The sequence below is a fragment of the Danio rerio genome, chromosome 25 (assembly GCF_052040795.2).
Source record: "Danio rerio strain M-AB ecotype USA chromosome 25, GRCz13ab, whole genome shotgun sequence".
Classification (NCBI taxonomy): domain Eukaryota; kingdom Metazoa; phylum Chordata; class Actinopteri; order Cypriniformes; family Danionidae; genus Danio; species Danio rerio.
The window spans coordinates 18,269,591-18,283,883 of record NC_141045.1 but is presented as its reverse complement, the minus strand read 5'-3'; the positions used below and the strand labels follow the sequence as shown (position 1 = coordinate 18,283,883).

At 33.9% G+C, this 14,293-nt stretch overlaps 1 protein-coding gene across 2 annotated transcripts in view; it reads left to right on the top strand.

The window, feature by feature from the left end:
• ccnd2a (cyclin D2, a) overlaps positions 1-14,293 on the top strand; it is a 265,046-nt gene that overhangs the window by 182,802 nt on the left and 67,951 nt on the right. For both annotated transcript variants that reach the window (XM_087311228.1, XM_087311227.1), the window contains exon 2: positions 9,766-9,810. The gene's annotated coding sequence lies outside the window, so the exon portion shown is untranslated. The remainder of the gene's footprint in view (positions 1-9,765; positions 9,811-14,293) is intronic.

The following is a 14,293-nucleotide window of genomic DNA, read 5'->3' as shown; positions in this document are numbered from 1 at the left end:
TTACTGTCATCATGTCAAAGATAAAATAAATCCGTTATTAGAAATAAGTTTTTAAAACTATTATGCTTAGAAATGTGCTGAAACAATCTTTTCCCATTAAACAGAAATTGGTGAAAAAAATTAACAGGGGCACTAATAATTCAGGGGGGCTAATAATTCTGACTACAACTGTATATATTACATTTATCCTATAATATTTTTTGTGCTAATTGAGATATATATATATTAATTATCACACCATCTACAAATTTTTTGGTAAAAATATATTTTGGTGTATTTATAGATAGCTGTTTTATTAAACCGTTTCATGAAAATATGAGTTTAGTCACCTAATATATTTAGGAATAGAAAGATAATAAAATTAATATTAGGCATTGAAAAAAACTAATGTACAAAATACAAAATTGAATTACAAATTACAAACTTAAATTAATTTATTAATTTAATAATTTTTTTTCCCTCTTTTAAAATTTAATCTAATATTTTCCCCTAACATAAGCAATGTGGTTTGTTAATTATGCAAAATTACCTTAATTCATTTTGTTAAATCAGTTGAAATTTGGCATTGAAGTCATAAGAATTCGTAAAATATGAAATATAAAAACGTAAAATACTTATGTTTTCTTGTGAGATCAGGCTGGTATGTCCTATAATATTTTATCTTCTGGAGAAAGCCCCCTTAAGCTATTTTTTTCAGTTGGCTACAGAACAAAACATTATTATACAATGATTTGCCTAATTACCCTAACTTGCCTAATTAACCCAGTCAAGTTTGTAAAATGCTGAAAACTTTTTTAAATAAAAAAACTTTTTTATGCTGAAACTAGTATCTTGAAACATATATAGTAAAATATATTGTACTGTCATCAAGAAATCAGTCAGTAGAAATTAGTTATTAAAACTATTATGTTTAGAAATGTGTTTTTGTTAAAAAGAAATTGAGGAAAAAAATATTCAGGAGGGCTAATAATTCTGACCTCATCTATATTTCTCTCATTTTCGCCAATACGAATCAACAATTTTGATGACATCAAATTTTCCTTAGAACTTGAATCATCCCTGTCATTGTGAAGTTTCACAGACTAATTTTGAAAGGGGGGCTAGGCAGTGGCGCAGTAGGTAGTGCTGTCGCCTCACAGCAAGAAGGTTGCTGGGTCGCTGGTTCGAACCTCAGCTCAGTTGGCTTTCTGTGTGGAGTTTGCATGTTATACCTGCCTTCACGTGGGTTTCCTCCGGGTGCTCCGGTTTCCCCCACAGTCCAAACATATGCGGTACAGGTGAGTTGGGTAGGCTAAATTGTCTGTAGCGTATGAGTGTGTGTGTGAATGTGTGTGTAGATATTTCCCAGAGATGGGTTGCGGCTGGAAGGGCATCCACTACATAAAAACTTGCTGGATAAGTTGGCGGTTCATTCTGCTGTGGCGACCCCGGATTAATAAAGGGACTAAGCCAACAAGAAAATGAATGAATGAATTTTGAAAGGAGCAGGTGATTTGATTGATCATTAGTTGTAATAATTAGCCAGCCAATTGGACCATTCCAAACTCAACATAAATATCCCGTCTAACTTTACTCCCTTATCTTTATTTTTGAAGACACCCCTCAACCACCCCATCTCCCTCCTCTTTTCCAGATTAATCCAGGATTGGGCAACAAAGCAGCTCAGTGGTTAGCACTGTTGCCTCACAGCAAGAAGTTTGCTGGTTCAAGTCACAGCTGGGCCAGTCAGCATATCTGTGCAGTTTACATGTTCGTTCTGTGTTCGCATGGGTTTCCCCCCGGGTAGTCCGGTTTTCTCCTAAAGTCTAAAAACATGCGACACAAGTGAATTAAATAAACCAACAGTAGCAGTTACACATACCTTAATACTGAGCTTCACCGCATGAGTATGCACTGGTGCAGTTGGCAGTCTATTTTTCTAGGTCTGCCCCTGTTAATTATGGAATTGGCCAAACAAATTGGCAATATTTCAGAAATATCTAAGTAAAAATTCTAAAAAATCTATAGACACATAAACTGAGTCTGAAATTGGTCACTTATTTTTTTGTATGCTGCATTTTACTATATACTGTAGTAGATCTTGCATGTTGACAGGAAAGTTCACCCAAAAGTCTGTCATAATTTACTCACCCTTCACCTGTTCCTAAATAATTAAATTTTGTTTCTTTTGTTCAACAAATTAAAAAAAAAATTGAAACATAGATCCATTTACATCCATAGAAGGGAAAAAACAAATGGTAGTGAATGGTTACAGGTTTCCAACATTCTTCAAAATTTCTTCTTGATGGCAGAATTTAAATTTTGGGGTGAACTCTTTAATACCATGTAAAGTCTTGACTGACCACTCTTGACTATAAAGGCTGGTTTATACAAAAAGAAAAAGATAAAGAGTAGGGGTTTAAACCCGGCATCCTGGGCAAATCTGTCCCCTGGCCTCTGTCCATCATGGCCTCCTAACCATCCCCATATCATAACTCCACCAATCGGCTGGTGTGGTGTGCGGTCTGGCGCAAAATGGCTGCCGTCAAGTCATCCAGGTGGATGTTGCACACTGGTGGTGGATGAGGAGATTCCGCCTCATTGTGTAAAGTGCTTTGAGTGCCCAGAAAAGCGCTATATAAATGTAAGAAATTATTATTATTATTAATATTATTATTATACTTCAGCATAACACTTCCGAAATGCTAGCTGGCTGTGGGTTTTTGTTTCTTTGTGTCATGTTTTTTGTGGGTGATTTTTATTTTCTGAAAGCTACCTCAATGTACAAGTAGCTAAAACACGCTCATTCTGAGGCAACTTTAATCAAAGGGTAAACAAAACAAAAGTTTCCATATGGAGCTCCTTTACGGGACTTGACATTTATAAAAACTCGCTCCAATGGGTTTGCGCAGCTCTCGGCCCCACCCACTCTCATCAACAGTACCAAGCCGACCAATCACAGAGTAAGTGCTATACGTCATCGCGATGTGTATTTAAATTTTTTGAGAGGTGTGCATTCGACATCATCCATTGTGAAGGGTATCTGACTGAGCGAATGCTGCTCTGGAACATATGCATGCGCTTGATGCAGAAGTATAAATCAGCCTTAAAGAGCCATGTTTTCACATCTCTAGTTTGAAAAAAGTCAGAAAAGTGGGTGAGACCAGCTTTGTTTAGGTGGGAGTGGCGGAAGAGTTTGCATGAAAAGGGGAGTTCCATTACGTGCGTATGCTGATTTTACACAGTAGCAACACAAACACAGACACAGGAGAGATAGACTGAATCTGAGAGCAGCATTTAAAGCAGATCTGAGAGCTGTTTGGAAGTGGAGGATATTCAGTTCATAATATTGCATAGTAACTTAGTAACTGAATCATTTTGACTAAGGTATGTCTTTAAAAACTAAAAGAGTACTGCTTCCAATACTAACTAACTTTGCCATCTAAATAAACATAAACAAAGAACATTGATCATACACTTACGTCCGTAGAGACAGGACAATCAACACAAACGGGAATCATGCATACCTGTCAACCCTCCAGTTTTTCCCGGGATTCTCCCGTATTTTACAGTTCTAGCCCACTATTATCCCGTAAAGGTATTTTCAAATATTTCTCCCATATTTTCAGTGTTTCTCTAAAGGGTGGCAAATAAACATTAAAGAGTCGCGCCTCCCTATACGCAACCCATACCCCTGAACCACCAGGGGCCGCCCCTTGCTCTTAAATGTGAGTCTTAGGCACAAAGCTTTGTTTAGGCGCAAAAAACACCTTGTAATAAATATAAAAAAGGTGCAATTCCCCTTTCTTTTCATTACAGGTGCAGTCACCCCTCCTATGCAATCCTCAAAACAGTTATATAATGGTGCATGACTGTCAGCTGACGCGCTCAATAGTGATAAATGGACGGTGTTTCCCAAACGAATTTTGTACATGCGATCTAAAGCGGAGTGAAAGTTTGGCTTTTGGGTGCGTGTTTAAACAGACATATACACATAATTAATAATAATATTATCTAAAGTTTTCGATCTTGGTGTTTTTTTTTTTCCAAACACAACTAACTTTGTCTTAAAAGAGCATAAAAAGTTAGGAAAGCAGTCAAATGCCTTCATTATATTATTAGATCAAACGAAAAAATCTAAATAAATAAAATATTCATTCGTTGCTCTTTAATCAGAATGTGTAAGTTATACAGTGAAGAAACGGCTAATGAGATTTGATAGCTTGATTCTATTTTATTATAACAGCTATACATTTAAAAAAGCTGAACTGTTTGCTAATTTATTTGTTGCTAATGTATACTAATATTTTTTTCTTTTATAAATAATAATAATAATAAAACAAACTACTGACCCTTTAACTGTTTATTTACAATGAAACAGCTCCAAATTAACATATTAATTTAAATTAGAAAATTAAAAAATAATAGAAATTTAGGGATTTTTTAAAGGAATTTTTTCTGTTTTTTCGAAGATGAGTGGCAAATCCGTATTTTACCATTTTCAGATGTGAAAAGCTCTCGGGTAAAAACTGTTCCTTACAAACATATTTTTGTCACGTGTTCGCAGACCACTATACTCACATGTTAGTCCACACACAAGCTGTGCTCTCATCGCAACACTGACGATCCCATGTCTCCGAACAATTCTTCTCCTACTTATTTGAAATATAGTTGGCGACACTACGTGGAGTTTCTCTGAACACTGTAACAGGTAAAAAGAGTCTTCATACATATTAATACAGTTGCATCTCATTCGAAGTAGAGCACGCTGATTGATTTCAACCAAGTCCTATTCATAAATTATTAAACAGATGTGCTGAAAACTCAATGATGTCACGTTGTACCCGCCGGTACAGACATCCCATCTCCACGCTGGAATTTACACAATGATCTCATGGGCGTGACGTTGCTTCAAAATTTCTTTTTAACTGTAAGAACAAATTTGCTTTAAACAAATGCAAAAACAACCAATTTTCACTTTTTAGTGAAATATAAATATTTCCTAATAGTGTTTTTAGTAACGTAGGACATATACAGTTGAAGTCAGAATTATTAGCCCCCCTGTTTATTTTTTCCTCATTTTCTGTTTAATGGTGACATTTCTTCAACACATTTCTAAACATAATAGTTTTATTACTGATCTCTAATCACTGATTGATTTTATCTTTGCCATGATGACAGTAAATAATATTTTACTAGATATTTTTAAAACACTTTTATACAGCTTAAAGTGACATTAAAAGGCTTAATTAGGTTAATTAGGTTAACTAGGCAGATTAGGGTAATTAGGCAAGTTATTGTATAATGATGGTTTGCTCTGTAGGCTATGGAAAAATATATAGTTTAAAAGGACTAATGATTTTGTCCAAAAAATGTTTTTAAAAATATTAAAACTGCTTTTATTTTAGCTGAAATAAAACAAATAAGACTTTCTCCAGAAGAAAAAAAATATTATAGAACATACTATGAAATTTTCCTTGCCCTGTTCAACATAATTTAGGAAATATTTAAAAAAAAAAAAATTAAAGGGGGGCTAATAATTCTGACTTCAACGGTATATGTCTTTCAACATCTCAAAAAATGCGTTTTGATGTTTTGTGACTCAACTTACTATACTTAACATAACTAAAGAGTCAACTAGTGAATGAATATTCTAATCAAAAGGAGTCAATTAGTCCAAACTATTATGCACCCATACTAGTCATAAATCCGGAATAAACTTTTATGAATCAAGCTATGGACACCAGCTTTCAAAAAACAAACTTTTTTTTTGGAAACCACATTAGCACCTGAATTTGATTGAATACAATAACGCACATCTCTTTTCACCATTGACCACCTGTGTTATGTATAAATAAAAAAGGAAATTGTCTTCATCTGTCTTTTCACTATCAAATCAGGTGGTTTCATTGAAAGCACCCTAGAAGCGTCATTCAATGGCACATACACACTACGTACTCAAGTTTCAAAGACATTTTTCGGGGGGCGATAATAGCGCTGCTTCTAAATGCGAGAGGAACAATAGAAGAACTTTAGTCTCACATCATTTATCTCCTGAGTTTCCTGAGACTCTGAAGCCCGGGATCTGCTCCAGACATCTGCCCATTCACATGCTTTTGTATACGTTCCTCTTGCTCACTTTGTTCACATTGAAATATGTGTTTTGACAACTTCACATCTCAGTAGCTTTAGGGATGCGACCACTTCCCCCTCAGCCCTTCTGTGCTCCTGCCTATTTTCTTCCTTTCTTCCAGGTGAGCTGAACTAATCAGTCTTGATTAGTTCCAGACAGCACTAAAGGTCCACCCACTCAGCTGTCAATCAAGCACTGTGAAGAAGAGAGCTTTTAAACAGTTTACATTTAGCTTTAAATTAGGTTTATAAGATTAGTTGAGGAACATGTTGTATAAGTTACATATAGAAAATTGATCTGTAGAGCTATTTGTGGAATGAAAATGTTTTGCAGATATTAAAGTTTATACATAATACCAATATAACTTTCTGCCACAGCAGAACAATGTTTGGTTCCTCAAATGACATTTAAGTTAACAGTTCCTCCAATGACTCATTTTCCTAGTCATTCGAGCACATTATAACTAAATTAACAAATTATTTTCAATATTTAAAGCCTTTTGCGGAATGAAAAGGTTTTGCAGACGGTAAAGTTTCTACATAAAACAATATCAATATAACCTACTGTATATGCCACAGCAGAACAATTTTTGGTTTTTCAAAGAACATTTAAGTGAACAGTTCTTCAAATTACTCATTTACCTAGTTGTTTTAGCACATTATAAATAAAATAACAAATTCATTTATTCATTCATTCATTTTCTTTTCGGCTTAGTCCCTTTATAATCCGGGTTTGCCACAGCGGAATGAACCACCAACTTATCCAGCATATGTTTTACACAGCGGATGCCCTTCCAGCTGCAACCCATCTCTGGGAAACATCCATACACACTCATTCACACACACACTATGGACAATTTAGCCTACCCAATTAACTTGTACTGCATGTCTTTGGACTGTGGGGGAAACCAGAGTACCCAGAAGAAACCCACGCGGGAAGAACATGCAAACACACCGCAATGCCAACTGACCCAGCTAAGGGCTCGAACCAGCGACCTTCTTGCTGTGAGGCGACAGCACTACCTACTGCACCACTGCGTCACCAAAATAACAAATGATTTTCTCTATATAGAGCCTTTTGTCAGAAGGTTTTGCAGATGTCAAAGGTTCTACAACCAATTATAGAACAAAAGAACAAGCATATTTATTATATTCATTTGACATTTCATTTGTTGTCATTTTCATTTGACAAATTCTTTATAATTTTGTGGAATGATTGGATTTTGCTTCCCCAAAAAACTTTAAATGACCAAATTTTATCATATATATTATTTAAAGTAAGGAACATATGAAATAGGTTTTTACCACTACTATGTAGAACTTTTTAAAGTCTGGAAAAAGGTTTCTTCGTGGAACTGTCAGTGCCAATAAACTGTAGAACATACACTCTAAAAGTAAAAAAACTACTTATAGTAGTTTCAAAAACTACTTTTTAAAAATGAACTGAATCATCACAATTGTTGAGTTTTTTGGGGACTTAATTGTTTATGCTTAATCCACTTAAATTTATAAAAACTAAAAAGTTAACGTGAACAATTGTGTTGGGAGACAAGGATTTTTTACAGTGTATATGCACAAGCAAAATCCAAATAGTTTATGTGCAGAGTTCTTAAATAGACTATGTGAAGAAGTATGCTAATCGGACTTTTAATTTGCCAGTAACCTGGGTTAAGTGCTTCCGGTGAACTGTATGCTATTGCAAAATCGGCACGTTTAAGGTCTGTTTTCTTTAAAAATCAGCGATCTCCACTGGTTGAGTGATATCCGATATACAGTGGTTATTGGATTGTACAAGAAGCTCTGCATTAAATCACTTTGTTCCCCACCATGTTTTTATAATATGAGCATAATTTTACCCCAGTATATTCAATGGAGCTTCTGCGCTAGCCTGCAGATTCTGACAGGCGCATGCGAGTAAACGGCTTTTTGTCTCGTTTTCAAGCTTGAACAACTAAATGAATGTCAAAGTCTATTTAACTGATTGTACTTTAATTACATTACAACATCCATGCTGTAAAAGGAACCATATAAAATGGGAAAAAAACTCACCATAACAGGTCACTAGAAGTTTATCAGTATGGGAACAACATTAGCTAGGCATATACCCTATTAACTTTGTTTTTAGACAGTGTTTAATTTATTTTTGTGAAACCAATTTTGCTGTTTATTTTCTCTTTGTTGATGTCAGTTTAATGGCTTCATCCACAATATACTTTACCATGCCACTCTTACTGTTATTTTGCTATGAGGGAATGATGCACAAAAAGGAACCCCCGTCCCCTACATAATATTCAGTTTCGGTTGGAAGTACATCAACATACTCACATAAAAGTCTCTGCAACGTCCGGTTCACATGGACTTTAATACATCTTGTAAGCAGGGCTTGTGATACCGTCGTATATGCTAAAAATGTGTGTACTTGAAAAAAAAAGAAAATGGAAACAGTTTAACTTCCATATAGGGCGGTACGATCTTGTAAAAAATGACATTGCAATATTTTCACACACAAACATATATATATATATATATATATATATATATATATATATATATATATATATATATATATATATATATATATATATATATATTGCAGTTTCAGTGGATGATTTAAATGGCTTGTAAAGATGATACTGTAGGGGAGCATATCTGCATAAAATATAATAAAAAAGTTAAATACAACAGAGGAAAGATGAAAATAAACAAGGATTTATGATTTTCTGTGGCGTCATACAATATTAAATAAAAACAGAATATTAAATAATCACTGTATAAAAACAATAATAATAATAACACTATACTTTTAATTGAGTAAATAATTATATATTATACAATTAATCTTTAAGCAACAAACATTTAATTTATTGTGCCCAAACGGCTTAAATTTGCTTCAAATTCAAACAGTCAGATCTATAAAAATTCACTCTAAAATCTGAAATTAATCCACTATGTCATTAACTGTCATTAAATGTGTTCAACTAAAATCTCAAGTAAATTATTCTTGCGATGTGACTATTGTGGACTCACACATTGCGATATCGATGCTGAAACGATATATTGTGCAGCCCTACTCCCATAGTATTTATTTTCTTTCTATGGCAGTCAGTGCATACCGTGTTTCAACATTTTCAAAATATCTTCCTTTTATGTTCAACTAATAAATGTATGGAGCCACTTTGGGATGAGTAAATGTTTATTTTTTGGTGAACAATCGCTTTGCTCTGCTTTCAGAGATTATTTGTTGCACTTCTTTTTTTTTTTTTTTTGAGTCATTCATGTTCTCGACTACCTACACTGTTTCCATCGTTGTTTATTCACAATCATTAATTCACACAGAAACCCGTTTCTTAACTGTGCTGAAGCTTCAGATTTTCCACTTTCCAAAGTCTCAATAGCAACAAAAACCAGTCTGAAAGTGTGGGGTTTCTCTCCTCTGAAACTGGCCTCCATTAGGGGAATTCCACCAATTTCAGCATGGGGAGGACATGGATTTTCCACAAAAAAATAGAGACGTTCAGTACGCTCCATTGGGCAGCACAGTTCACTGCCATCGCCCAAAACCGTGAAGCGCGGGCAGCAGCCTTCAAAATCAGAAGCATGTTTAGATTGTGAAAAAAGTCATATGGACTTACTGTTTGTTTCTCTGTTTTGCAGGTGGCCATGGATTTCACATAGACCAAAGTTTGCGCGGACATAAAAGTAAGTGGCGGTTAGGTTTTGCAGCTTCTGAATCTGAATATTTGTTAAAAAAATGTTCCTGCTTTGGCACAAGACTGGAGTTTGTCTGAGAAACCTGGCCATTATTTTTGGCATCCACCAAGGGCTGAATAGGCACGTATGAAGCAAAGAACCAGGAAATACCTGCTGCTAATGTGATGAACATTTGTGGCAGAAATACCCACCTGCCCACTAATACCTATAGGATGTTGACCTTAAAGTAAATGGGTTTCTGTGGTTAGCAGGGCTTTAACTCTTGCAGTGCCAGTCATGAGTTGAACTGGTGAATCATACAACAGTTGCAGGTTAGGGATTAGGACATTTTTCATTGTTTCTCTTTTCTAAGGTTGCATTTATCTGATCGAAAACAAACAAGATGTGTGTGAATGCAAGAGTGTATGGGTGTTTCCCAGTGTTGGGTTGCGGCTGGAAGGACATCTGCTGCATAACACAGATGCTGGATAAGTTGGTGGTTCATTCCGCCGTGGCGACCCCTGATTAATAAAGGGACTAAGCCAAAAAAGAAAATGAATGAATCGATTTTCATGTTTATGATGCAATTTCATAATGTTTTCAGTGTCACATGTTTTCTGTCTACAGAAATCCCCATTATATGCTAATTTTACGTTCCACTATGATCCATTCTTTTGGATCTTTTGGCTTTTTCAGTTTATTCATGACAATTTGCATTTCGTCACCTTGGAATTATAAGGTTCTATCTTATAAAACATCCTATAATATAAATAAGTTATCATTTAATAAGAATATGTCAAAAACTCATTTTTGACAAAAATGTCAGATAAAACCTTCTAAATCTAAGGTGACGATTTGTAAATTGTTATTTTTATCAGTATTTTTTTATTATATGCATATTTATATTTGTTTTAATAAAAACAAGTTCAGATTTGGCCACCTGTGGGGTTTTTAAGACGTATACGTCACTCAATGGGTCATAAGAACAGGATGTGTGTTTGAATATAGCTAGTTCAATTATTAGTTTGGAAATTAGAGCTGAATTTAGACATAGTTTCAAAACAAATCTTTGCGCTTAACAAACAAAATGAAATATGTTGGCTAATTAATGTCTTTAGCAAAGTGAGCTTCCATGATTTCCTTATCCATGAAAGTAAAACAGTAAAGAGTAAAAATAAGATAAAGAGAAAATAAAGAGGCCGAATGGAGGAGGCTCGTTCTTTATCCTAGCTGCAGATGGTCTGTTTAACTGTTTTCTCGCTAGTGAAGAGTTTAAATTTTCCACGTACAAAGTCCATCATGTAAATAGCAAATGCGCCATGGCTCAACGCAACTGACTCTGACTGGGAATACTGACTGGGAATAGAGTCACACAACCATACTCATTAAGAGAATAAGCACAACCCTGTTAGACCATGTAGCAGAAGGGTATTTGGACACACCCTTAATGTTTTTGTGCTTTTCGCTTTAGACTTTCCACCTAGATATTTTAAAATAGAGCCCTAAATGTTGAAAACACCATTGTTTAACATTTTTGTGGGAACTTTCCCCACTTTTTACTTTTTTATTTCACTTATTTTACGTTTTAGCCTCAACTTTCAGTTATAAACAATTTACGGAAGTTACAAAAAATGGCACTGTATTACAGATTCAACCTAAAATGCTTTCACACTAGCACTTTTGGTCTGCACGCAGGTTCGTTTGACATCAGAGTTCACTTCTGGTATGAATGCAGTCGTACTAAATAACAGAAGTGAACCGCCAACCAAACAAACTATCGTTTTCATGACATTTATTCATGTGTGTGTGTCTTGGTGACAGATGAGACTGAGCCAGGGCAAGCACAGTGATAATGTATGCTTGTCACCTCCAAAAACAGTTTCTGTTGGTTTACGGACGCGAGTCACTTTCTGTATGTCCAAAAGCAAAAGATTCAGTAAAGCAGATCAACCGCGATGTGCGTCTATCTTTCCATTTTGGCGATTTGCTTTCGTGACTGTCACCTAGCAACAGCCGTACACGCAACAGCAGCTCGATGACGCAAGCGTACTGGGGTTCAGAAGAAAAAAAGACAGTGTGAACACAAACCAGCCGAGAAGGTGGCAAGGGGAGATAATCGAACTATTAAATCAAGTGTGAAAGCACCCTAAAATATGAAGCAGCCCAACATATTTCAACACTGATGATGATGATAATAATAATAATAATAATAATAACATTCATAATAATAATAATATAATAATAATAATAAATTTTTCTTGAGCAGCAGATCATGTGACACTGAAGGCTGGGGTAATGATATTAAAATGAATCTTTTAATCAGATTTTTAAAAAAATCTAAAATAAATGCAGTCTTGGAGAGCAGAAAACGCTTATTTCAGGCGTACTGTAACATGTACATTATTACAATGATTAAACTGCTAGCATTTGAGGTTTGACACATTTCCTTTCCTTTGTTGTGCTGATGTTGTTGTTGTTTGCATCTGTCAGTGTTTGGCATCAAATAATTTCCCCTTTTCCTGTTGCTTTGGCTTCATTTGAAGATTTTTCTACATTTCCCACAAGTATCTAAATACACATAGTTTCATGTATCAGGAGGAGGTGGGTGTTGTTTTAAGGGCTCATTATTTCAGTAAAGTGATAATGCATGTGTGTGCATAGGAGCGGGTGTTGCTGACAATGGCTCTTTCAGTTGTTCCTTTTGCACGAGCTGTGAACTTCAGGTTTGCATATTGTTTGTTGTGGTGATTGTTTTGCAATCTTTTTTATATTTCCTTTATATTACATTTTGAACACCTGTAAAGTATCACATATACAATGCTAGATTTAAGAAAAACTAATTTCATTCTCTTATTCAGAATATACACTTTTTATTTATTTGTCATATATATGTATATGTTTTTTTTATTCAAGATATATATTATGTAATCCTAAATGTGCTCACGTTATATATTTAGAGACAATATTTTTAAAATTTGAATGTATTTTTTTATTTATAAGATTTTGGTAGTATTGATTTATTCTAATGTGTGTGTGTGTGCGTGTGTGTGTGTGTGTGTGTGTGTGTGTGTGTGTGTGTGTGTGTGTGTGTGTGTGTGTGTGTGTGTGTGTGTGTGTGTGTGTGTGTGTGTGTGTATATATTCTATTTTTTCAGTTTTACATTTATTTTATGTTTAATAATTGGGGCTGGATGAATGCATTCACTTATTATTTACAAGTTAATGTTATTACATAGTATTTATATTGTTTCCCAGTTATGGGTTGCAGCTTAACTTGTTTAAAACAGTTGAGGCATAATAATTGTATTTATTATTTTATTTTTAAAGACAAAATTTATTTATTTATTTGTTTGTTTATTTATTTTTAGCTTTGATTGTAGTAATTAATTATTTGTTAAATCATTTATAAAAAAACACATTATTTTATTATTTATTTAAAAATTATAAATATGAAAATATTGAGTTTTATTTATTTAATTTATTATAGATATATTTATTTTAATATTAATTGAATAATTTAATTGATTTAATATAATTAATATATATATATATATATATATATATATATATATATATATATATATATATATATATATATATATATATATATATATATATATATATATATATATATATATATTATTATATTATATTTGGTTTTTTGTTGGTTTTCAAAGTTATGGTATATGGTTATGGTTATGGTTTAATAAACTTAATTTTTTTTGTCAAAATATATTTAATGAAATTATTTATATTTGTATAATTTATCATTTTTTCCTGATAGCTATTTAGTTTTTTCATAAAATAGCACAATCAGATTATTTAGCACTTATTTTCAAATGCAATATTTAAACTATATTTATTTATTTATTTTTTGTAAATAATAAGTGAAAGTGTTTCATTTTAAAGTGTTTGTTTTTGTTTATGAAAACACAGGGAACCCATTTCCCCTTTTTCTATTTCTTTTTTATTTGACCTTTAGAGTCTGTCCTAGACATTGGCCAACCGTCGTACCATTAGAAACAGCGCCAGAGATTCTCGGTATCAAAAATGATCTGATACTTAACCATACTTCGCCACTGAAAGCTGAATTAAAGTTGAATTCCTGTAAATGCTCTCATGAGGGGTTTCCATGCTATTTTAAACCCCATTCATTACCAAAACCTCCTTTCATTTACTCTCATACAGTAATTCTCTGTAAATCCTGAAACGGCAGGCAGTCTGTATAACCTTATGAAATATATTCAGTATGAACGTAGAGGTAATTACGGACAGTGGAACATATGGCTTAAAACCTCTTGCCAGTTCCTCCGTCTGGATGCCAATGAGAGCAGTATAAACTTGCGCTTGAGCCATAGTCACTTGTTTGGATGGAATAAAAAATGGTGCCACTTTAATCTTTCTATCCAGAAGTTGACATTAAATCTCTTTAGATGGAAGTCTTCAGCTTAACTGCAAGCATAAGTTCATTTTAGAGTACTAAGCTACTTTTT